This window comes from Spermophilus citellus, assembly GCF_964194105.1.
Source record: "Spermophilus citellus genome assembly, chromosome: 7".
Taxonomy (NCBI): Eukaryota; Metazoa; Chordata; class Mammalia; order Rodentia; family Sciuridae; genus Spermophilus; species Spermophilus citellus.
The window spans coordinates 57,428,395-57,455,570 of NC_138188.1; positions in this window are offsets into that span (position 1 = coordinate 57,428,395).

Here is a 27,176-nt window from a genome sequence, read left to right on the forward strand (position 1 = left end):
TCCTGTGGTTACAGCCTTCCAGTCCTGCAGTTTGAGTCAGCTCCAGCTAGAAGTATATTGGGGCAAATTTCTCTACCTTGAGATTTTCCTCCATTTTCTCCTATGACCTTTAACCATGGTTTCTGAGCCTGTCTGTTATGCAGACAGGGTCTTTACAGAGTTAGTAAAGTTAAAGTGAATCATTAGAGTGGCCCAATTTAATCAGATTTGTGTACTTTTATACAGGGAAATTTGGACCTAGAGTGAGATGTGCCCACAGGGAGAATGCCATATGAAGACAAAAGTAGAGATGCAGGATGCTGCTACAAGCCAAGGAAGGCCAGAAGTGGGAGGCAAGCCTGATACAAATTCTTCCTCACAGCCATAGAAGGAATCAACTTTGCTGACCCTTGAACTTGAACATTTAGCCTCAAAAACTCTGAGACAAAACATTTCTATTAAGTTTTATATATATGCACGCGCACACACACACACACACGTAACTATGGAGCTTATTTTTCCATTCCAGGACATAAGATAGATGTATGCTATGTGATATATGATAAGATATAAATATGTATGTGCATATACGTGTTATATATTCTGTTTATGAAATAAAATAGAAACTATTTTCAACCCTTTTTAAAAGGTTGTAAGGTTTTTTTTTAAAAAAAATAATTTTCACTCATTTAATATTTTTGAATTAGTAATGTCCCATTAAATAACTTAAATCATTGTCAAGGAAAAATATCTAAAATTATGGAATAAATTTGCTTTTTCCTCTCTTATGTATCATTTTTTTTTTTTTTTGGTGTTATATTAGCACTAAATGTGGTAAATCCCATGGTTACAGCCTTCCAGTCCTGCAGTTTGAGTCAGCTCCAGCTGGAAGTGTATTGGGGCAAATTTTTCTACCTTGAGATTTTCCTCATGTTATGCAGACAGGATCTTTACAGAGTTAATCAAGTTAAAGTGAATCATTAGAGTGGCCCCTTTCCTCAAGTTCATTTTTGAGATAACTTATAATTTAAAAACAATTGCAATAAATATTAAATTTGATGACATACAAGATTCTTTTCTATCTTGACAATTCGGTAACTAATACTTACAAGCTGATGTTTCATAAGCAAGTCTTAAAATTCTTGGGTTAGAAAATAAATAAAATTTACTATGATTAGGCAGAGTTACCTGATCTAAATTAAAAGAATAGAATTGATGTTTCAAGATATAAAATAATGGAATTACTAATTTCAAAGAGCTCCTCAGTGGAAGTAAATTCTTGCACTTTGATTCAAGCATTTCCTGATAATGCAGAAACATCCTCTAAATACAGGTGTGGAAAAGATCCAAATGAGGTATGATTAGGTTCTGTATAGTCCAGATGTGTGTCTCTTCTTACCCGGAATTCAGATTAGGCATTCTAGAGGAATTCTTAGAAGCATTTGTATCTACCTTCTCTGAAATAACACCAGCCATCTATTTCTCTTAATTCAGCACATTATTTTCCCAAGAAAGACAAAGAATTAACTTCTTATTCATTTAGACATTCACTCTAATTGTTTTGAACTTTCTTGGCCAAATGGAGGGATCATTTTTCTAGTCTTAAAATAAAACAGTAGCACAGCTTTTTTTTTTTTTTTTCCTCCCAAGAGAAAATTAATTCAGACCACAAAAGGGTTGCACTCCAGTTCAAGGGACTGTGTGAATTAATTAGTGTTAGAAGAAAAATCCTTTTTTTTTTTTTATTCACATACCTTTTGTCTTGGTTCTTCCAAATAATGACTGCTTTTGTTCAGTGCTTAAAAGGAATGGGGTATATTTTTCAGGCGCATTTGGCACAGAGAAGGGTTGCATTACATCTCAGTGGAATTACTGTATGTTTGACTTATAACTTTCTTAAGACATCAATTGTAATTTGAATTCTCATCCAATCAAAACTTAACTTACAATTAAAAACCTTTCCCAATAAATCAATAGTGAAACTTAACAGAGAAGTCCTTCATGCTCTTCTGACAAGTTGAGCCCAGCCTCATTAAAATAATCAGTTCTAGAGAGGTTTTTTTTTCTTATTTTTATTTATAGTCTCCCCAGAAACAAATTAAGATTGGAGGGTAGACATAAAAATGCTAACAAACTCAAGCAAGAAGTTTGGGAGGAATATTATTTGAAGGGCTTCAATACAACTCAATACAGCTCCTACTTTCCAAATTATGTCTCAAAGACTCGGGACTCTTAAGAGGCTTAATTCTTCAGAAAGCTGTTGACAATGTTTAAATGTTATAAGCTAGGTCATTTTCATGCTAGAAGAGTACTTGAAAAACCCACCTTTTGGGTTATGGTACATAAATGAGGACTCATCTTACTTTGAGGAATTCAAGGAAATTCTAAGCCAGAGAGACTCTGGTTCCGTTTTTATGGAGAACTTGAATGCCCTTGAGAGTACTTCAGTTCTGTAGAGCTAACCACAGTATTTACAGTGCTCAATCCAGGATTATACACAAGCCAGTTCCAAAAGAGTGAGTGGATAAAACAATCATTACTTAAATCAACTACACAGATTTCAGCTGCTCCTTCATAGAGCCAAACTATGTGTATAGAAACTAACGTTTCCTTAATTAGGGTTAAGAAACACCTGACTTTTTATATACAGTTATTCCTAACTGGCCCTTTACAAACAACAGAGAAGGATGGTGGCTCCCAGGATTTGCTGCCTATTAGAATCACTTGGGGAGATTTTCAAGCTCTCAGTGTTCAGCTCTCACCCCGTATCAATTAAATCAGAATGTCTGAGAGTGGAAGCTAGGTGCCAAGAATACTTAAATATCTCCAGGTTATTCCAATGTAGCCAAGCTTCGGGAACCATTGGAATAGAATTTTAAAGAAAATTAGTGGCGAAAACACAATCAAGGGCTTTGACAAAGAAAAAGCTTTCCTAAGTAGAACCCATCAGCCCAAATATTTGGAAATGTCTTCTTTTGAAATGAAGTGTGAACATGCATTTAAGGAAATGATGCATACATCCCCATACCCCAGTGAAAGCTAAATACCTATTTATAATTCTATAGGAATTGAACATAAATACACAGTGCTTGGGCACATATTTGATAATGTGTCAAAATGCCTACCAAATATATAAAAAGGATTGATTAGCAAATATTTTTAAAAGTGGCCTTGCACACTTTAAGTACTTAGTTAGAAATAGTAGCATCTGTTAAGAATAACTAATATTGTTTGCACCTGCTCTGCTTTCTCTATGAAAAAGACATCTTTTGAAATCTTGGACAAGAGCACAGCTGCATAAGCACTCAATAGATTGATTTCCAAATATAACTAGAGGTGATGCTGATTTTCAGAGAGTATTGAGGATAAAGCAGGAAAGAGGTATTTCACTCTGAGAAATATGCTTGCTTTCCTTAAGAACTATCTTGCTTCTTTATAACAAAAAGCAAGAAGCATTGTGTACACCAAGACCAAGTAAATCAAGAAAACAGACTAATCCACAATTACATTTGAGGGTGCAGCAGAAAAATTAATTTGACAAATAATAAAGTTAAATACTATAAATTGGTTTATTAAGTCTTCAGAATTGTGATTGACCTACTGAATGCTGGCCTGCACTGAGATGAACAAAATCTGGCTATGCCTCCACTATTAGTATGCCATGAAACAAATGCTTTCCCACACAGTCTGCAGTCATACTCATAACAAAGTGTCTTCTGCACCCTCTGTGTCATGTCCTGAAGCCCCTTCACATTGCTTGTTTCATGGACCACATGACCGCAACACCTGTGCACTAAGAAAAGAAAAATATTTTGCTGCTTCTAGGACCATTTTTGAGTTTCATATGCCCCATTGTTATGGCTTGCATCTGGAATGTCCACCCCAAAATTCATGTGTTAAACAATGTAGTAATGTCCAGAGTTGAAAAGATTGGATAATGAGAGCTCTGACCTTCTCAGTGGATCAATTCATCTGATGGATTAATAATTCTAGTGAATTTACTCAGAGGTGGTAAAAATGATAGGGAGGTGGGGGCTGGATAGAGGAAGTAGGTGACTGGGGTTGTGGCCTGAGGGATGAAATCTGTCCCTGTCCCCTTCCTGTGTTTCCTCAGCTCCGATGAGCTAATTAACTTTCCTTGGCCATTCTTTTCCACGGTATTTCTGCCATGGAGCTGACTGATCATGGATTGAATTCTCTGAAACCATGAATCAAAATAAATCTTTCCTCCTCTAAGTTGTACTTGTCAGCTATTTTGGTCACAGTGATGAAAAGCTAACTAACACACCCAGGAAGTTTCCTGGGCATTATACACATAACTAGTGATATCCTCTGCGGAGGAGATTTTTATCTCTCAGGGCCCCAGAGAAGAAGGAAGCAGGGAAAGTTTTCTCCTTACTTCACATCTGTTCTTTCATTTTGTCACTCTAGTTTTTATTGACAACTTCCATCTCTGTTTGCTATCCAAATGATCTCCAATATGGTAGCTGGCAGCACAGCTAAGGCTCTGTCCCCATTGCTCATCCTTACAATGATACTGAGGGTTAGGGAAGTGGGTAGGTGAAGCACCGGTGACTGGACAGTGAGAGTATTTCCAAATCCTTGAACAATTTGAATTTATATACTTGACACAACTCAAAACCTTCTTCTTGATGCTTTTAAAAAATCTGACTCTGGATTTCCACTCACTAGCTTTCATGGGGTCAGCTCTTCCACCCGCCAGCTCATTCCATAGTGATATTCCTTTGGTACCCAAGTTATTTTGCATATGTAGGTCTTTGTTTTGCCATTTTTGTATGATGGAGGGTAGGTTCAGTGTCCTAGATGGATAGTGGCTGACTGACTTCTGTGTAGTCCTTTGTTGATGACAGTCATAATGCTAATTTATTTATTTTTTTCTGTATTTTGGCTTACAAATGATACTAAGCTTCCATGGACTAAATTTGAAGCAAAATATTATGTATTTACTTTTTGTTCTATCTTAGAGTCACCAATTGGTTTTAATTGACCTGATTTTTAAAAATATCCTTTAAGTTCTTGATCTGTTTTTTCAGGAGAACCTATTATCTTTAGATAGTAAAGTCTACTGGTTTTGAAGATTTGATATGATTTTACCATACTAATACTTTTTTATAGTAAAATTTATCTTTTATTTTGTTTATTTCATACCCATCCAATAAATATAATATTGAGCACTTTATATTTCCAAGAGGAGATATATGTCTAGAGACAAAGTTTTGAAATCTATAAGCACATCAGGTGATTTTTTTCGTAATAATTGCAAGATGAATCTTTCCATGGGACTAGTAGGAATATAGGGTTGAAAAGGAGAATAAAACTTCAAAGTTTGATCCCCAAGACTTTGAAATAATTAAAGATCAGAAAATGAGTAAATTCCACTAAGGGAGATTAAGCTAGAAAGCAAACAAAGAGATAATGATATCTCGAAGGCTAAATGAATTTTCAAGGAAGATGGAGTAATCAACTGTGTAAAATGCTTCTAATAAGTTGAATAAAAGAAGAATTGAGATTTGTCTATTAGATTTGGCAGTAAAATGATTACTAGCAACCTTGTTAAGCACAATTTATCTAAGGAAAGAGGGAATATGATTTTTCTACATTCGGGGCATACAAAAGCAGTGAAATCATCTCTCTCCCATTCTAACTTCTAACTTACAATCTGATTGTGCCTGATTGTGTGAAGAGAGAATGAGGAGACAGAATGTCCAGCTCTAAGAAATACCCTATGTTATGACCAAGAATGAGTCACCCTCTCTCTGTTACCACAGTAGACTTATATTAGAAGTTCTTAGCTAGGCGGGATCATCTTCTCCAAATGAGCAAGGAACATGTCTTATGCTTTGCTATCTTCCATTATCAACTCTTGAAAATGCTCTTGACACACCATGTGAAGTCTGTACTTAACTAAAAAGGAAACTCCTCGCTCCTAGTAAAATGTAATATGGGTGGCTCTGTGACCTTTAGTCCCTTTGCAATTCAAGAAGCTCTGAAAAACCAATGTGCAAAAGCTACAGCACCAAAGAAGGCAGGTGGTCTGCTTTAGTCAATCCAGCCCAGAGAAGTGGATAGGAAAAAAGTAATTAAAATTATCATGGAAGAGCACCTACCCTCAAGGACAGGAGGAAATTTATCTCAATAGGCTTTGTTCAGTGTGAGAAATAACATAACATAACATAAATAACATAACAGTGAATGTGTGTATGTATGAGTGTGTGTGTGTGTGTGTGTGTGTGTGTGTGTGTGTGTGTGTGTGTTGGGGGGGTGCATACAGTATGCATAAGAAACATACAATGTACTTTTAAAAGTTATTCTCCCCCTCCCCCTAAATCCTCTACTGTTTCCCTGGTACCACTCCTCCCTATTTTCCTTTTGTAGTCTACAATGAAGCCGTCCCCTAACTGAACCTTTCCATTCATTCTCCTCATGCGCTGTGGCTTTGTTGTGGTTATCATCTCAGCAAATGGAAACATCTTCTACTTTATAATTCCAACTATAAACCAGAGAGGTGTTCTGATGCCTCACTCTCAGACACAATCTACATATAATCTGTTACATGATCTTCTTCTAGGGTAAGTCTCTAAGGTGTCCACTTCTGTCCACATCTCTTATCTAGTGTAGGCCATTTCCATGCCTCATAAGGCCATGGCAGTTTCCAACTAACTTGTGCATTAGTACACTCTTACCTGTTATGCTCTGTATAGAATATTCCCAAGTTATTCCTTCTGAAATGTAAATCAATGACTCCACTCTCCCTGCTTAAAACTACTCAATCTCCATCTACACCTCTTCCCTCAACTCAGTCAAGCTTCAGTGACCTTCTGTTAGTTCTTCAGCTATTCCAACTTCTCTTCCACCTCAGGGCCTGGGTCTCAAAATGTTTATTTTCTTGCTCATCATTAGCTACTTTTTACTAGTCTTCTAGGATAGAGTTTAAATTCTACTACTTCTCTAGTCTAAATCAGGTCCCATCTAAAGTACTTTCATTATGTGCTGGCACAACTAATATGCCTGATTTATTGTCCATTTCCCTCATTCTATTTTAAGATCCTTGAGGTCAGAGATTTCCCCCACTCCCACCCTGTACCTCTAGTGCTTATAATAATTTCTAGTCTGCACTGGGCATTTTATAATTATTTTTTATGTCATTAGTGATTAAAACATTCATTGATAAGCTTTTACATTATTAATAAAGTATGTTATGCACCTATTTAGAACAGATGTCAAGTATAAACTTTATCCATATCCAATAGATCCTCCCAGATGATTCTCAGTTACCCGTGACTCAAGAGACAGTCACAGAATATGATTCTTTTTTTGAAGGTTTCTTTTTAATTTAATTTAGTTTTTTTGGTACTGGGGATTGAACCCAGGGGTGCTTAACCACTGAGGATACCCCAGTCCCTTTTAATTTTTTAGTATGAGACAAGGTCTCACTAAGTTTCTTGAGGCCTTGCTAAGTTGTTAGGCTGTTCTCGTTCTTGTGATCCTCCTGCCTCAGCCTCCCAAGTTGATGGTCTTTTTTGAATCTTACCTTAGGATCTTTCTGGAACTCTTGTCTTTCGTTCAAGTTTGGCTCTTTATACTCCTTAAAAAGATACTAATTTTCATTTATTGGGTTGTCTCTACCCAATACATATGAGAAATAATGATTTTTTCTACAGAATCCCTGACAATGGCTAATTTAGACTACACTTATTGAGGCATCTACTTCCAGTTAGGTAAAGTTGGATTTGCTGTTTCTGGTTGTTTCCAATTCTAGTATTACTGAAGAATATAGTCAGGCATAAGATAAACCCATTTCTGAGGTCTGAGTGCAAATTTATCATTTCAAGCTTAAGACTTGTTTCTGATTTTCTTGAATTTTTACTTATTAAATAATTGGCAGCTTCAGTAGGAGAAATACCATTCATTCTTATTTCACTGGCCTAATTTAAATAGAAAGAGAGAGAGAGAGAGAGAGAGAGAGAAGGAGAGATTGCCTCACATGGTGCTAAAAGTGGCTTTTATGTTCCTGTGGCAGTTCTCTGTCTAATCAGAGGGCTTTCTTAGGCAAAAAGGAGAACCCTTCAGCTTACAAAGGCCCTTTGCTCTCTGGCCATCACTGATATATTCCAGCCTGCTTCTAACAGCCTCTCTCCCTCTTCCTAGTGAGAGAAAAGATTTCTGCACAATGATCCTTAATTAAGATACTGTCCTCAGAAGCTGTCAGCTGCTGTGATTTAGAACTGCAGAAATTTCTCTTGAGAAAAACAACTATGCATAACTATAACAATTAAATAACATTATTTACATAGTCATAATAACCCACTAACAAGTGTTGTTATCTTTTTTCTTGGAATCATTTGAGAGGCGATTCAGGATGGATAAGTGGAATTTTAACCCTGGTGCACAAAGCAAGAGAGATGAATAGAAGTCTTTAAAGTTTCAGGCTTTGGGATCTATGATAAAACATTTCTGGGGGGGTTTGTTTTTTAACAGTGCTAATGCTGATGTCAACAAATGGTGACATTCATCAACATTTATGGAGTTCTCATTGTATGACATACTCTGAACTAAACATTTTGCAATATAGTACAATTAACTCTTTTAACTAGATAGACATTATTTTCAGGTGAGAAAACTGAAGCTTTAGCGAGGCTGAGAAAATTCATGCCACACTTAAAATTATATGACTTTATTACCAGAAGATCTAAAGTGTTTCAAATAAATTATACTAAAATTAATTTATAAGCTATAGGGATTTTTATGTTCAGGTCAAAGAAACATCTACCATATTTTTGCCCTAAAATTATGAGATAGAAAGGGCAGCGGTCTATAACTTATTAGACAGCATTTGGCTCGTGATGTGAGGAGTACCACATTGCAACATGGCTTCTGTTTTCTTATTTGAACGATTTGAAACTGGACAGTTTCTAAGGCCCTGAAACTCTATGAATTTAAGATGACTGAATATATTTAAATTTCCATCTTGAGATTGAAATAGCAGAGTGAATCTTATGCTGTATACCAGCCCTCATAGGCCTACTCTGTGTGAAGCCTTTGATCATTTCATGAGTGGCAAAATGATACTTACCTTTAAATTTCTGCTGGCTATTTCCAGTCACAACCCACTTCTTGAGTAATGCCTCATGCCATTTCAAAACAGCGTCAGGATTCCATTTAGAGCAACAATATTGCCCTGCTAGATGATCATCAGTGTCAGGAGATGAGGCAGATTCCTGTTGCTTGATCAAGATGTTTAAAATCCCATTCTGCACAAACGGAAATGCTTGGAAGGGTATAATGAGAGGTAATAGTAATTTTTAGATTGCCTGTCAACCCTAAGCCCATTTCTATCCATCACGGAAATGATATAACTTTCACTTCTCTTGCTTTTCTGATTTGCATAACCAACAGCATCAATACCACCCACAATTTTTTTTTTCCGAGCTTCATACTAAAGCAGAACTTTGATTTGTAAGGCCTTAACTGGCCTGGGTCTATTAATTCCATTTTGAAAAATGTGTGACTCAACTACCAATTAAGCACAGAAATAAGTAATGAAATTAAATACCAAATAAAAGGTTTATATATTATCTCTAACAATACTCTTGGTATTTTTTTGCAGCTTTCTGGAAACACAGAAGCCATCTTGTTATAGTCACTATCATCTGGTTTTAATTTGCTATAGGGTATAAGATTCCCCTCTAGCAGAGTGGAGAAAAACAGCTGCTTTAGTGTTGATTCATTGTATCAATTATACATTCCTTATTATTATTATTATTATTATATGTATTTTTAAAAGTTCACGTGTGAGTTGAGATGTAAGGAGAAATGAAGTTATGGGCCACTCTTTAAAAAGCTTTAAAAGCAAGGTCGTTGTGAAAGGAGGTGTAGCACCAGGGGAAAGTTGGTTGACCTCACAGTTTGGTCCCCTGAAAGATGGCTTTTTCTCAGTGGATTTGTGTGGTGAGCCGCTTCGGCGGACTGTGGTCGCCATTACAAGACGGCGCTGGCCTCGTTGTGGTCTGTGACAAACAACTCCTATTTTGGGAGAGTTGGCGCATGGTTCTTTGACACCCTATGAGAAAGCTCCACGTGGCAGCTTTGCATTGGGCCTTGGGATACTTTATTAAGGCTGGGAGGGGCTTCCGGGAGTTAGTTGAAGAAAGTTCGAGGATCCGAATAAACGGCTGAAAGAAGATTCCTGGTGTTGCGTCTTCCTTGCGGGCAAGGGGGTCGCGACAAGTGGTGCCGAAACCCGGGAACACCAGGACTCTCAGTCGTCGGGAGTGGTGCACCAGATCGTCCCGGTGAGTGGGACCCCATCGTCCCGGAGAGCGGGACCCCATCGTCCCGGAGAGCGGGACCCCATCGTCCCGGTGGGCGGGACCCCATCGTCCCGGAGAGCGGGACCCCAACGTCCCGGAGAGCGGGACCCCATAGTCCCGGTGAGCGGGACCCGCAACCAAAGCGGAATCAGCTCCTCTACTAGAAAGAGAGAGCCTCATATTTTATTGCAGCTGCACTGTGTACTTTCATTGTTGTTTTCTGTGTGCTTTCATTTTTGTTTTCTGTGTCTGTTTTGTTGTTGTGTCATGGGTGTCACATCGTCAAGTCCACTTCTTCTGGCCCTAGACGGCCTGTTCCGCTCCAAGGGCCTGAAAGTGAAACATAACACTTTACAGAGATTTTTAAAGAAGGTGGATACTGCTGCACCGTGGTTTGCATATTCGGGCAGTCTTACTATACCTAGTTGGGATAAATTAGGCAAAGATCTTGATTTTGCTTCTGAGCAGGGCATATTAGAGGGTGGGGTGATACCTCTTTGGAAAATAGTTCGTAGTTGTCTCACAGATGACAGATGTCATGATGCACTTACTAAAGGACAGGAAGTTCTAGAGCAATTACATGAGGAGAAATCAGAGACGGCAGGAAGTGAGGTATCTCAGGGGGATGGGAGCGTGCGGAGCGTGAAACAGGGGAGGAGACGATTGTCTCCGGCAAAAGGTGAGGTATCTCGGGAGGATGGAAGTGTGCGGAACGAGAAGCAAGGGAAGAAACGCTTGTATCCAGATCTCAGTGCGCTGCGCACGCCCCCATGTGAAAGTGAGTCAGAGGAAGAGGAGGATGAGGAGGAGGAGCTTGGGAGGCTGTCTCGCCAGCTAGGGAGTCTAGCTGTAGGAGAAGGAAACATAGATGGACAGGGGCTCAAGAGATGTGATCCTCCGGATCCACCACCGTGTGGTGGGGGTGTTTCGGGGAGAGCTTTCCATGCTCAAACATGGAAGGCTGTTAATGCTGAGATGGGTCTTGCTTATCCAGTTTTTCAGGATGAACATAGGGGAAGATTTCAGGAGCCTTTGGATTTCAAAATTGTAAAGACCCTGGCGGAGTCTGTGCGCACTTATGGGGTGGATGCCGCATTCACACTAACTCAGGTGGAGAGTCTGTCTAGATTCTGTATGACTCCCTCTGATTGGGCTAGCCTTGTTCGGGCTTGTGTTTCCCCAGGTAAATATTTGGACTGGAGAGCATTTATGCTAGAGGGCGTAATAGAGCAGGCTGCCCAAAACCATGCGGCAGGACATCCTCATTGGGATAAGGACATGCTTTTGGGGCAAGGTAGATTTGCTAATCACCAGACGGGATTCCCTCTTGAGGTATACGATCAAATTAATAACATTTGCATTCGGGCATGGAAGTCACTTCCAAATAGAGGAGAGGTATCTGGTAATTTGACCAAGATTATACAAGGCCCTACAGAACCCTTTTCAGACTTTGTAGCAAGGATGGTGGATGCCGCTGGAAAGATTTTTGGGGATCCTGATAGAGCCATGCCCCTTGTTAAGCAATTGGTCTTTGAGCAATGCACCAAGGAATGTAAAGCTGCAATCGCTCCTTATAAGACTAAAGGCATAGAAGTATGGATGAAGATATGTAGAGAGATTGGAGGACCTTTAACTAATGCAGGTCTTGCAGCTGCTGTCCTTCGGATTGCAAAAGGGGGCGGTCCTGCCGCCGGGATATGCTTCCATTGTGGGCAACCCGGTCATGTCAGACGTGAGTGTCCCAAACTAAACAATTTTACTGGACCTCCTCACGGTGGCCCTTCCAATGGCCTTCGTCCACCGGGATTGTGTCCAAAATGCAAAAGGGGGAGGCATTGGGCAAGAGAGTGTAGATCAGTGAGGGACATCCATGGACAGCCTATTTCAGCTGGGCCAAAAAACGGCCGACGGGGCCCCCGACCCCAGGGCCCGCAAATATATGGGGCAGTGGAGAATGTCACACCCGAACCCGAGACATGGCCATCTCTACGCCATCCCATGAAACGCGGAGAGCCACTACAGGTGCCGCGGGATTGGACCTCTGTTCCACCTCCAGACTCGTGTTAACACCTAAGATGGGAGTTCAATTGGTGGAAACTGAGTTCAAAGGGCCTCTACCACCTGGCACTGTAGGTTTGCTAATTGGACGTGCATCCTCTATTTTACAAGGCCTTCATGTTTTCCCCGGAGTCATAAGTCCTGATACTGTAGGGATAATAAAGGTTATGGTGGAAGCTCCAAGGGGCATTGTGTCCATCTCCCCAGGGGATCGGATTGCTCAATTACTAATTTTGCCTAGTTTACATGATCATTTCCCTGCAGACTTAAGGTCACGGACAGGGAATGAGATTGGTACCACCGGAGGGACTTGTGCTTATTTGTCATTAGATATGAGCAATCGCCCTACTTTGGAATTAAGTATAGAGGGTAAATCTATTGTGGGCTTGCTTGATACAGGGGCAGACCGTAGCATTATTGCACTTAAGGACTGGTCTAAGGGATGGCCAGTGCAGACTTCTGATCAGTCTCTGAGAGGACTTGGATATGCCCAAGCTCCTCAGATCAGCTGCAGGCATCTATTCTGGAAAGACCCGGAAGGACATACTGGTACTTTTCAGCCTTATGTGCTTGATTTACCTATCTCTTTATGGGGCCGTGACTTGATGAAAGACATGGGGTTCACTCTTAGTAATGACTATTCCCCAGTGTCCCAACAGATTATGCAAAATATGGGGTATAGGCCAGGTCTAGGACTAGGAAAACATTTACAGGGACGTAAGCATCCTGTACAAGGTCATCAAAAGCTTGACAGATCTGGTCTGGGTTTTTCCTAGGGGCCGCTGAGGCTCAGATACCCATAACATGGCTTACCGAGGAGCCTGTTTGGGTGCCTCAGTGGCCTCTTCCCTCGGTTAAATTGGCAGCAGCCCATGCTCTAGTTAAAGAGCAACTTGACTTGGGTCATATCCAACCCTCTACTTCTCCATGGAATACTCCCATATTTGTCATTAAGAAAAAATCAGGGAAGTGGCGCCTGTTGCATGATCTACGGGCAGTTAATGCTCAAATGCAACTCATGGGGCCCATTCAAAGAGGGCTGCCTCTGCTCTCCTCTGTTCCTCAAGGCTGGCACATTATTGTTATTGACATTAAAGACTGTTTCTTTTCTATTCCTTTGCATCCTAAAGACTCGCAGCGTTTTGCCTTCACTCTTCCCTCGTGTAACCACGAGGAGCCAGATCAAAGGTATGAGTGGGTAGTGTTGCCGCAGGGAATGGCTAATAGTCCCACTATGTGTCAGATGTATGTGGGGAAGACACTCGCACCTCTCAGGCACAAGTATTCCTCCGTCAAGATCATTCATTATATGGATGATGTACTATTGGCTGCTAAATCAGAGCAGACAGTTCATGAGGCCTATGAAGACCTAGTGAAGTTGTTAGCTCAATTTGGACTGCATATCGCACCTGAAAAGGTTCAAACAGGGGACTCTATTAAATATTTGGGAGCAACAATTGGGTGTGACAAATTACGACCACAAAAAATCACCATACGAACTCAGGATCTCCAAACTCTAAATGATTTTCAGAAACTGCTGGGAGATATTAATTGGATATGAGGATATTTACATATTTCTAATGTTATGCTACAGCCTTTGTATGCTACTCTTAGGGGTGATCCAGATCTTACTTCCCCTCGTAGCCTCACTAAAGAGGCTAGAGCGGCTCTTATGTCAGTAGAAGAAGCTATACAACATGCAACTTTATGCAGGCTCCAGAGTGATAAACCTTTCCAGCTATGTGTGCTTGCCACTATGCGGCAACCTACTGGAGTACTATGGCAGGAAGGACCTTTGCTATGGATACACCCACATGTATCCCCAGGAAAATCCTTAGAATATTATCCTGATGCTGTTGCTGCATTAGCACTTAAAGGGATTCAACAAAGCATTCAATTTTTCGGACAATCACCTTCTTCTCTTATTATACCCTATACTAAAGCTCAACTTAGTGTTTTGTGTGCTACTCTAGATAACTGGGCTATTTTATGTTGCTCGTTTCAAGGGGACATTGATAATCATTACCCTTCTCATCCGTTACTCCATTTTGTTAAAGAACATCCTATCATTTTCCCCAAAGTAACTTCATCTAGTCCGATTCCGGGGGCTGTTAACATTTTTACTGATGGTTCCAAGTCTGGAATGGGAGCTTATGTAATTAATGATTCTCCCCCTGTTCAGCATCAATTTGCTCCTGGAAATCCACAGTGGGTGGAACTACAAATTGTTATTGAGGTTTTTAAGCAGTGTTCCTTTCCCTTTAATCTCATTTCGGATTCCATCTATGTAGTACAAGCACTAAAAATCTTGGAGGTTGTGGGAGTTATTAGTGATGCCCGTAATGTATCTACTTACTTTAATCAGCTTCAACAGCTTATCTGTAGCCGCACTGCTCCTTTTTATCCACTGCACATCCGGGCTCATACTTCTCTCCCTGGTCCGTTATCGCAGGGTAATGCCTGTGCAGACTTAGCCACCAGAGGTCAGTTGATCTGTTTGGCTTCCTCCTTAGAGGAGGCTAAATTATTTCACCAAAATTTCCATGTTAACGCTTTAACACTGCGCAGGCGTTTTTCCATTTCAAGAGCAGATGCTCGGCAGATAGTTTTGCACTGTCCCCATTGTGTCACGTTTCTTCATCCCCCTACTTATGGAGTGAATCCACGGGGATTGAAACCCTTGGTTGTCTGGCAAATGGATGTGACACACATACCTGACTTTGGTAACCTCAAGTATGTCCATGTTTCTGTTGACACGTTCTCCGGAATTATTCATGCTTCTGCTTTATCAGGAGAAAAGGCACGTAATGTCATTACTCATTGCCTAGAGGCCTGGGCGGCGTGGGGTGCGCCCACGTCCCTTAAGACTGATAATGGACCTGCTTATACTGGCAGACAATTTACGTCCTTTTGTTCTACTATGGGAGTACAACTTACTCATGGTTTGCCTTACAATCCTCAAGGGCAAGGCATTGTTGAACGTGCTCATCGCACCTTAAAGGAAACTTTACAAAAACAAAAAGGGGGAATAGGAGTTGAACATACTCCTAAAGAACGCCTGTCCTTAGCTCTCTTTACCATTAATTTTTTGAATTTGGATATTCATGGTCGCTCTGCGGCCGATAGACATGTGTCCCCTCAGCCCTCTGTGATTGGCTATGTTAAGTGGAAAGATGTTCTTACGGGCCAATGGAACGGCCCTGACCCCGTGCTGACATGGGCACGAGGATCTGTATGTGTTTTTCCTCAGGATCGCACGGAACCATTGTGGGTCCCTGAACGCCTGACAAGAAGAGTCTTGGCACCAACTACTCAGCAACAAGAATTATCACGGCAATCCCGCGATGAGGATCTTCATTCTGCTGAGTGCTCTGGCTCTGGTGCTGATACCGATGACGCAGACGACACCAATGCAGTGGTGGGCAGTGGCACGGGCTTGGCCAATGCCGATGCCGGTTCATGGTAATTCTAGTGTCCTTCCCACTCTTTTTTCTACCTCATGTGAGATGTCTGCTCCCTGTGCCTCTCCTAGAGGGGATGTGGAAAGCATTTTCAATCAGTCTCAAGTTAATCTCACAGGAGTTTTTTGTTTTAGCCTTGGGAACGCTCATTGTATCAGTCTTAAGACCAAGAATTTGACTAACTGGGAGGATCCATTGCGGTCCAGTCAGGTCTCAGGGAGCATTCTCAGTGCTGTATTGAGCCAAGTAGTCTCGGGGGAACGATCTGGCTCAGGAACCCCTGCAAGTAGCTCTGCTTTAAACATAACTACCTTGGCTATTATCTCTGAGGTACTAATCCCAGTGCCTCCTTCTTCTAATAATCTTTATAATGCCACTCATTTTAAGGCCTCTCCTTATTGTACCCCCAATCTCGGTTTCCCTCCAACATTCACGCCTTGTCAGGATCATTCTTGGGAGAAACGTCAAGTTGCTAAAGGTTTCTCCTTTTCCCCCTCTCTTAAGAGGCATGTTTACAACTTTAACAACAGTGCCAACTCCTCTACAGGAGCGGGCTGGTCCTGGTTTCAATGGCTGATTTCTAACAACAAGGGGGCTTCAGCTGATATTTCTGCATTGGCTCGATTGCTGGGGGCCAAAAGTTGGCTGGCTAATGTTTCTGGCACTGTTTACGAGAGTGAGCGAGGTAATAGACTCACATCTGTTTCGTTCAACTCTCTGTTGGATAATGCCACATTGCCCCCTGCAGCGGTCTGTGTTCAATCCCCGTTCTTACTCCTTTTGGCTAATGATACCTCGTCAGAGATGCTGGATTGTTCTAATGTTACCTGTCTCTTGGCTGAATGTTGGGATGGTTCCTCGACTGTGGCAGTGGTTATGAAAATTCCAACTTTTGTCCCAATCCCAGTCACTGCGGACCCTGACAAATTTCCCATTGTTGAGCTACTTAGGGTCCGCAGAGATTTTGGAATCACGGCTGCTATAGTGACAGCCGTGGCGGTATCTGCTGCTGCAGCGGTCGCGGCCGGAGTGGCCATGGCCAATCAAGTGCAGACTGCTGCCACCATTAATCAAGTTGTTCAACAAACTTCTACTATACTTGAATCCCAAAATGCAATTAATCAACATATTTTGTCAGGGATTTTGGCTGCCAACCAAAGAATAGATTTACTCCAAGCTCAGGTAGAAGAATTGGCTGACCTAGTACTTTTGGGCTGTGTGGACCAACGTGCACATTTATGTATAACCTCTGTCAGATTTAATGATTCCAGGAATGCTTCCCGTATCATTGGTGAATACTTGGCCGGAAATTGGTCCATGGCAGCGGAAGACCTGATCCAGTCTCAACTGACCCAGATAGCTGTCTTGAATAGTACCCATGTCGATCCCATAACTTTGGGTCAATTCACCGATTGGATATCTTCTGCCTTTTCCTTTTTTAAAGAGTGGGTGGGGGTAGGCATTTTTGGGGCAATGTTTTGCTTCGGTATGGTTCTCTGCTTATGGTTTCTCTGTCGCCTCAAGGCCCGCAATGCTCATGATAAGGCTATGATCATACAAGCTCTTGCAGCTTTAGAAAATGGCAACTCACCTCAAGTTTGGCTTGCGCAAATTAAACAGTAACTCTTTGACATGGTCGTTGCACCCCAAGTTTTACGGACATTGCACTGGGAACGGCATGTCTCTTCTTGCTATTCTCTTAGTGTTGGAAGGCCCTTGCACTCTGCCGGCTTTACTGCCATTGCACACAGATGGGCTTCCACACTAGTGCTTTTCTATCGCTTTCGGACCCGTGCCTTTCTTTTAGGGTGTTACCAACTTGTTTGTCGTTGTATTTCTAACTAGCCACAGTTCAGCCTCGGTTCGTCCACCATCATCACGATACAGGATGCGAGGCAAGGCACTGCACTTGAGTGATCCTTGGAGTGGACCTCAAGGAGAGCATGTCCTATTGCATGCGGGTTAGACGCGTCCACGCCCCGTCCCACGGAAAAAGCGTCGGCTGATATGGCCTCAGATCTGGGGAAGGGCCCTCCTTGGGGCTGAGCCATACTATGCAGCCCTTTCTGCACAGTGGGATAGGACCTCTACTCTCGCCTGTATTGTCTTTAGAAAACAAAAGGGGGAACTGTGGTGAGCCGCTTCGGCGGACTGTGGTCGCCATTACAAGATGGCGCTGGCCTCGTTGTGGTCTGTGACAAACAACTCCTATTTTGGGAGAGTTGGCGCATGGTTCTTTGACACCCTATGAGAAAGCTCCACGTGGCAGCTTTGCATTGGGCCTTGGGATACTTTATTAAGGCTGGGAGGGGCTTCCGGGAGTTAGTTGAAGAAAGTTCGAGGATCCGAATAAACGGCTGAAAGAAGATTCCTGGTGTTGCGTCTTCCTTGCGGGCAAGGGGGTCGCGACAGATTTGCAACAGATTTATAGGATGCTCTCAGCCTGAAAGACTAAGTCTTTCCAGAATTTTGAAGGGTTCAATATATGCTGTATTCTGAACTATGCAGGCTGCTGTTTTCTGATTACAAAACTCACAAGGGACCAAGGTTAAAAAAAAAAGAAAACAAAACAGAATTTCAATTCTTTAATGAGGAATATAACTTTCAATATGAACTATCCTTGTTTTTATCCAAGGCCCAAACATACACTTATACCAGTATCTTATTATTTATTGCTAATATTAGTATTTGGCTTCAGAAATTTTTCAGCTTTCTACTCTAGCAAAAAAAGTTTTCCTATTATTGAGTAATTTTTTTTTTTTTTGGTAATGGGGAGTGAACTCAGGGGCACTCAACCACATGTGAGCCACATCCCCAGCCCTATTCGGTGTGTGTGTGTGTGTGTGTGTGTGTGTGTGTGTGTGTATGAGACAGTGTCTCACTGAGTTGTTTAGAGCCTTGCCCTTGCTGAGGTTGGTTTTGAACTCATGATCCTCCTGTCTCAGCTGCCCAAGCTGCTGGGATTACAGGCATGCTCCACTGCACCCAGCTTTGTTATTGAGTAATTCTTATTATCAATATGCATGATAGATATAATGGCTTCCATCTTAACAAAAGCCCTCCTTTAATTTTATATTTTCCTCCACATTTCAATGCTACCTTTCCCAGCAAAATTTCTCAAAGAAGTGATATATAGACTTCTTGTCTCTACTTTGATGCCTCCCATTTTCTCTTCAGTCCAAATAGGATCTCTTCTTCATCACTCATTAAAATCAAATAGAATAGAAAACTGTGAAAAGAAATAAAAAGATTTAGCCTTGTGAATAGCATGTTTTCACCAAATAAAACCTATAGTTATAGAAAAATATCACTTTCAAATTGCAATTGGAAAGAAAAGGTTATTACTCTTTTAAAAAGTTTTTTTTTTCTTTTTTTGTACTAGGGATTGAACAAAAGAGATACTTTATCACTGAGCTACATCCCCAATCCCTTTTATTTTTTATTTTAAGGCAGGGTATCATTAAGTTGTTTAGTGCCTTGCTAAATTGCTGAGGCTAGCCTCAAACTTGCAATCCTCCTGGGTTAGCCTCCTGAGCCACTGGAATTATAGCCATGCACCATAGCACCTGGGAGTTATTGCTCTTAATGAATAGTTTGGCTTAACTATAGAAAAGTTCAAATAAGATTCTATTTTTTTAAATTAGTTATACATGACAATAGAATGCATTTTGATACATCATACATAAATGAAGTATAGTTTCTCATTCTTCTAGTTGTAAATGATATGGAATTATACCAAGTTGCGTAGTCATATATACACATAGGGTAATAATATTCAATTCTTTCTATTATCCTTTCTATTCCCTTATCACCTCCCTTACCATCTGCCTAAACCAAAGTATGTCTATTCTTCCCTACTCCCCACCCCATTGTGAATTAGCATCTGTATATCAGAAAAAACATTCGACCTTTGGGTTTTTTTTTTTTTTTTTGTCATTGGCTTACTTCACTTAGCATTATATTCTCCAACTCCATTCATTTCCTGAAAATGCCATAATTTCATTCTTCTTTAAGGCTGAGTAACATTCCACTGTGTATATGTACCACATTTTCTTTATCCATTCGTCTGTTGAAGGGCATCTAGGTTGTTTTCATAGTTTAGCTATTGTAAAATGAACTGCTAAAACATTTATGTGGCTGCATCACTGTAATATGCTGATTCTAAGTCCTTTGGGTATAAACCAAGGAATGAAATAACTGGATCAAATGATGATTCCATTCCCAGTTTTCTAAGGAATTTCCATACTTCTTTCCATAGTGGTTACACCAATTTGTAGTTCCCCCACAATGTAAGACTGTACCTTTTCCCCCAAATCTTTGACAACGTATATTGTTACTTGTGTTCTTGAAAATTGCCATTCTGACTGGAGTGAGATGAAATCTTAGAAAAGTATTGATTTGCATTTCTCTAATTGCTAGAGATGTTGAACATCTTTTTCATATGTTTGTTGACCTATAGTATTTTTTCTTCTGTGAAGTGTTTGTCAGTTCCTTAGCCATTTATTGATTGGGTTATTTGTTGGCTTTGTGTTGAGTTTTTTGAGTTTTTTATATATCCCGGAGATTAATGCTTTGAGGTGCATGTGGTAAAGATTTTCTCCCATTCTTTTTTGAAAATTTTTTATTCTAATTTGTTATATATGACAGAAGAATGCATTACAATTCATATTACATATCTAGAGCACAATTTTTCATCTCTCTGCTTGTATGTAAAGTATATTAAAAAAAAAAAACACAACCACAAGATTTCCTCCCATTCTGTAGGCTTTCTCTTCACCTCATTGATTGTTACTTTTGCTGAGAAGAAGGTTTTTAGTTCTAATGCATCCCATTTATTGATTCTTAATTTTATTTCTTGTACTTTAGGAGTTAAGGAAGTCAGCGCCTATTCTGACATGGTGAAGATTTGGGCCTACTTTTTCTTCTATTAGGCCCAGGGTTTCTGTTCTAGTGCCTAAGTCTGATTCACTTTGAGTTGAGTTTTGTGCAGGGTGAGAGATAGGGGTTTAATTTCATTCTGCTACATATGGATTTCCAGTTTTCCTGGCACCATTTGTTGAAGAGGCTATCGTTTCTCCAGTGAATGATTTCTCCAATCCTATCCATTGGATAAGATTCTTTTTAGAAAACTCTTTCTGTTTGCCAGTCCGTCAATTAGGAAAATGGTGTGCAGCTATTTGACTATTCCTTATAATTCATCCCTGATGAGTATAGATCTTCTTCAAGATTGAAAGACATGATATGAATTTCATATATGTTTGTAGGACATTAATGTCATTGGCGAACTTCAGAGCATGATCCATCTTTGCATTGGAAAAGGGATCTCCTATCAAATGCCACAGTAATAAAGCCTGTGCTTAGGACTTACTAGCAATGAGTGCAAGTCAATCATTTCCTGTTTCAACATTCACTTTAATCTGGCCACCAGTGACTTCCGTTTTGCCAAATTTCATGATAAATTATTTTTTTTTCTTATTTTACTCAATCTTCAAAGGCATGTGACATTAGTTGACCACTTCCTCCTCTTTGAAACATTTAGTTCTCTCGCCTTCTTGGCTGCCAAAGGCCCTCACTATCTACTTCATATCTGATTCTTTTCATTGTGGCTCTTCTTCCTCTCTCCTGCCCTCTAAATGATGGTATGCTCTTGGGATCATTCTTTGGCTCTCTTCTCATCAGTGTCTATATTCTTTATTAAGTGACGGCTGCTCATGACTTTAAAATACAGCTGCACCTTCATGTTTTCCATGTTTATATTTCCAGTTCCAACCTCATTTCTAAGTTTGAGAGTAATAAATATCAGCCTAGACAAAAAATATTCATAAGAAAGCAAAAGAATTATGAATGACCTGCACAACTCAGCCAATATCACCTTTCTCGAATGGAACAAGAAAATATCTGAATATACCTGGATTGAGTCAGCCAGTTGTCCTGGGTTTAACAGGACTTTTTTATGTGATCATTTTATCTCTTTATTAACACATATTAATTGTACATATTAATAGGGCTCAGTGTGATATTTCCATATATGTAAATAGCATGTAAGGAATTTTCTGTTTTGTCATCATCTTCAACACCCTTTCTACACCTGCCCCCGACCTTTTCCAATTGCCAGCTCTCACTATCTTACTTTCAGGTTGACTTTTATTAATTCCCACATGTGAGAGAGAACATGTGATAATTATCTTTCTGTGATTGGCCTACTTAGTGTAATGCCTTCCAGTTCCATATATTTTGCTGCAAATGATGGGATCTCATTCTTTTTCATGACTAAATAATAATTGATTATATAACTATACCACAAAATGGGTGTCTAGGCTGATTTAACATTTGCAGTTTTCTCTTTGGTATGCTGACTTTATTTCCTTTGAATATATACCATGAAGTAGACTAGCCAGTATATATATATTTTTAGCATTTTGAGGAAACACCACATTATTTTCCATATTCTTCATAGTGACGGTAATAATTTACATTCCCACCAAAAGTTTTTTATTATTTATTTATTCTAATTTTTATGTAAGATGGCAGGATTGAATTCATTTCATATTACACATATAGATCACAATTTTTTATGTTACTGATTGTACACAAAGTATTTTCACACCATTTGTGTCTTCATATATGTACTTAGAGTAATGATGTCTAACTCATTCCACCATCATTCCTATCCCCTTGCCCCCTCCCTTCCACTCCCTCCCCTTTGCCCTATCTAAAGTTCCTCCATTTCTCCCATGCTCCCCCTCCATGGCCATTATGAGTCAGCACTTCATATCAAATAAAACAATCAGCCTTTGGTTTTTTGGGGGCTGGCTTATTTCATTTAGCATTATATTCTCTAATGTTATCCATTTACCTGCAAATGCCATAATTTTGTTCACTTTTAATGCTGGGTAATGTTCCATTGTGTATATATACCAAAGTTTCCCTATCCATTCATCTACAGAAGGGCATCTGGGTTGGTTCCACAATTTAGTTATTATGAATTGTGCTGCTATAAACATTGATATGGCTGTGTATGCTGTTTTTAAATCCTTTGGGTATAAGCTGAGGAGGGGGATAGCTGGGTCAAGTGGTGGTTCCATTCAAAGTTTTCCAATGAATCTCCATACTGCTTTCCAGATTGGCTGCACCATTTTGCAGTCCCACCAGCATTGCATGAGTGTGCCTTTTTCCCTAGATCCTTGCCAACACTTATTGCTGTTTGTCTTTTTAATAGCTGCCATTCAGATTAGAGTGAGATGAAATCTTAGAGTAGTTTTGATTTGCATTTCTCTAATTGCTAGTGATGAAGAACATTTTTTTCATATATTTGTTGTTTCTGTTCAGTTCCTTGGCCCATTTATTGATTGGGTTATTTGTCTTTTTGGTGTTAAGATTTTTGAGTGCTTTATATATCCTAGAGATTAGTGCTCTATCTGATGTGCTTGTGGTAAAGATTTGCTCCCAATTTGTAGGTTCTCTATTCACCTCACCGATTGGGATGGATAGCTTCTTCTCAGCAAAAGAAACAATCAGTTACGTGGATTTTTTTTTTTTTTTTTTTTTGAACAGGACAACATTCTCAGGAAATATTCCCCTTGCTTCACATTTTTCTCAGCCCAAACTCACAGACTTATTGGTCATTGTTGACTCTCATAAAATGAAGTATATTCCTGGGGTTCCATATGCCCTATGTATGGCTCTGATAACAACATGGCTAACTGAATGACTCACATCATTGCCACTTAGATATCTAGTAGGCATCTCAAGCATAACAGATAAGTAGCTCTAATCACTGAGGCCCAAAATTGTGTGTTATCTTTGTAGATTTTCTTTTCCACCTTCTCATTTCTGACCAATTGAATTGCAATTCTTATCTGCTTCTACTTTCAAAATATATCCTGCTTATACTCTGTATCTTCCAAAAAAAAAAAAAAATCCTGCATTGCTTCTCATGATCCCCCTTGTCTCCCACTGAGGCTAAGTCACTGTCTTGACTTCAAAATTCTAGGAATACTTCCATGATTCTTAAAACTATGTTTCATAAATGTGTGTCTATAAATCATCTGGTGATATTAAAAGAAGATTCTGATTTAGGCAGTCTGGTCATGGCCTTAGATTCTGCATTTTTAACAAGCAAGATCCCAGCTGATACCAGTGCAGCTGGCCCACAGACCACATTAGAAAATGAATAATCAAGTATAAGACATTTCAGATAATGATTGGACTATGAGGGACCTAAAAAGAGAAAGTAGAAAGCAACTGTTATTGGATCCCGTTTAGTCTTACTATTTTTTTCCCCAGAGTGATCTTTTACAATGGTGCATCAGATCATGGATCTCTCTTTCTACTTGTGCCCCCAAACTTATACTTCTTTGGCTCCCCATTATACTTTGAATAAAATCCTATTGCTTAGCAGAAGGGCTTATATAATCTGGACTTACACTGTGTCTTTAAGTGGGCTCCTATCTTGTGTCCATCCTATTAATACTAAGTATGAATTGTTCTAAAGTGGCTTTTCTCTTTCTTTTTTTTTTAAATTTTTTTATTCGTTGTTCAAAACATTACATAGTTCTTGACATATCATATTTCACACTTTGATTCAAGTGGGTTATGAACTCCCATTTTTACCCCGTATACAGATTGCAGAGTCACATCAGTTACACTTCCACTGATTTACATATTGACATACTCATGTCTGTTGTATTCTGCTGCCTTTCCTATTCTCTACTATCCCCCCTCCCCTCCCTTCCCCTCTTCTCTCTCTACCCCCTCTACTGTAATTCATTTCTCCCCCTTGTATTATTTTTCCCTTTCCCCTCACTTCCTCTTGTATGTAATTTTGTATAACCCTAAGGGTCTCCTTCCATTTCCAAGCAATTTCCCTTCTCTATCCCTGTCCCTCCCACCTCTCATCCCTGTTTAATGTTAGTCATCTTCTCATGCTCTTCTTCCCTACTCTGTTCTTAGTTACTCTCCTTATATCAAAGAAGACATTTGGCATTTGTTTTTTAGGGATTGGCTAGCTTCACTTAGCATAATCTGCTCTAATGCCATCCATTTCCCTCCAAATTCTATAATTTTGTCATTTTTAAATGCAGAGTAATACTCCATTGTGTATAAATGCCACATTTTTTTATCCATTCGTCTATTGAAGGACATCTAGGTTGCTTCCACAGTCTTGCTATTGTGAATTGTGCTGCTATGAGCATCGATGTAGCAGTGTCCCTGTAGCATGCTGTTTTTAGGTCTTTAGGGAATAGACCCAGAAGGGGAATAGCTGGATCAAATGGTGGTTCCATTCCCTGCTTTCCAAGAAATCTCCATACTGCTTTCCAAATTGGTTGCACCAATTTGCAGTCCCACCAACAATGTACAAGTGTACCCTTTTCCCCACATCCTCGCCAGCACTTGTTGTTGTTTGACTTCATAATGGCTGCCAATCTTACTGGAGTGAGATGGTATCTTAGGGTGGTTTTGATTTGCATTTCTCTGACTGCTAGTGATGGTGAGCATTTTTTCATGTACTTGTTGATTGATTGTATGTCCTCCTCTGAGAAGTGTCTGTTTAGGTCCTTGGCCCATTTGTTGATTGGGTTATTTGTTGTCTTATTGTCTAATTTTTTGAGTTCTTTATATATTCTGGATATTAGGGCTCTATCTGAAGTGTGAGGAGTAAAGATTTGTTCCTATGATGTAGGCTCCCTATTTACCTCTCTTATTGTTTCTTTTGCTGAGAAAAAACTTTTTAGTTTGAGCAAGTCCCATTTGTTGATTCTAGATATTAATTCTTGTGCTATGGGTGTCCTATTAAGGAATTTGGAGCCCGACCCCACAGTGTGTAGGTCGTAGCCAACTTTTTCTTCTATCAGATGCCTTGTCTCTGGTTTGATATCAAGCTCCTTGATCCATTTTGAGTTAACTTTTGTGCATGGCGAGAGAAAGGGATTCAGTTTCATTTTGTTGCATATGGATTTCCAGTTTTCCCAGCATCATTTGTTGAAGATGCTATCCTTCCTCCACTGCATGCTTTTAGCCCCTTTATCAAATATAAGAAAGTTGTAGTTTTGTGGGTTGGTTTCTGTGTCCTCTATTCTGTACCATTGGTCCACCCGCCTGTTTTGGTACCAATACCATGCTGTTTTTGTTACTATGCCTTCAATTTTTCTCCATTCAGAATGATGCTAGCCTGGAGCTTAGCGTAGATTGCTTTTACAATGTTGAGGTATGTTCCTGTTATCCCTATTTTTTCGAGAGTTTTGAACAAATAGGGATGCTGTACTTTGTCGAATGCTTTTTCCGCATCTATCGAGATAATCATATGGTTCTTATTTTTAAATCTATTGATGTGGTGGATAACATTTATTGATTTCCGTATATTGAACCATCCTTGCATCCCAGTGATGAATCCTACTTGATCATGGTGTACAATTTTTTTGATATGATTTTGTATCCGATTCGCCAGAATTTTATTGAGGATTTTTGCGTCTAGGTTCATTAGAGATATAGGTCTGTAGTTTTCTTTCTTTGAAGTATCTTTGTCTGGTTTAGGAATCAGTGTGATGTTGGCCTCATAGAATGAATTTGGAAGTTCTCCCTCTTTTTCTATTTCCTGAAATAGCTTGAAAAGTATTGGTATTAGTTCCTCTTTAAAGGTTTTGTAAAACTCTGCTGTATACACATCCGGTCCTGGGCTTTTCTTAGTTGGTAATCTTTTGATGGTTTCTTCTATTTCCTCAATTGATATTGGTCTGTTTAGGTTGTCTATATCCTCCTGTCTAAATCTGGGCAGATCATATGACTTAAGAAATTTATCGATGCCTTCACTATCTTCTATTTTATTGGAGTATAAGGATTCAAAATAATTTCTGATTATCTTCTGTTTTCTGAAGTGTCTGTTGTGATATTGCCTTTTTCATCCTGTATGCTAGTAATTTGAGTTCTCTCTCTTCTCTTCGTTAGCATGGCTAAGGGTCTGTCGATCTTATTTATTTTTTCAAAGAACCAACTTTTAGTTTTATCAATTTTTTCAATTGTTTCTTTTGTTTCGATTTCATTAATTTCAGCTCTGATTTTAATTATTTCTTGCCTTCTACTTCTTTTGCTGTTATTTTGCTCTTCTTTTTCTAGGATTTTGAGATGAAGTATGAGATCATTTATTTGTTGGTTTTTTTCTTTTTTTAAGGAATGAACTCCATGCAATGAATTTTCCTCTTAGAACTGCTTTCAATGTGTCCCATAGGTTCTGATATGTTGTGTCTGTGTTTTCATTTATCTCTAAGAATTTTTTAATTTCCTCCTTGATGTCTTCTAAAACCCATTGATCATTCAGTAACCTATTGTTCATTCTCCAAGTGATGCATGA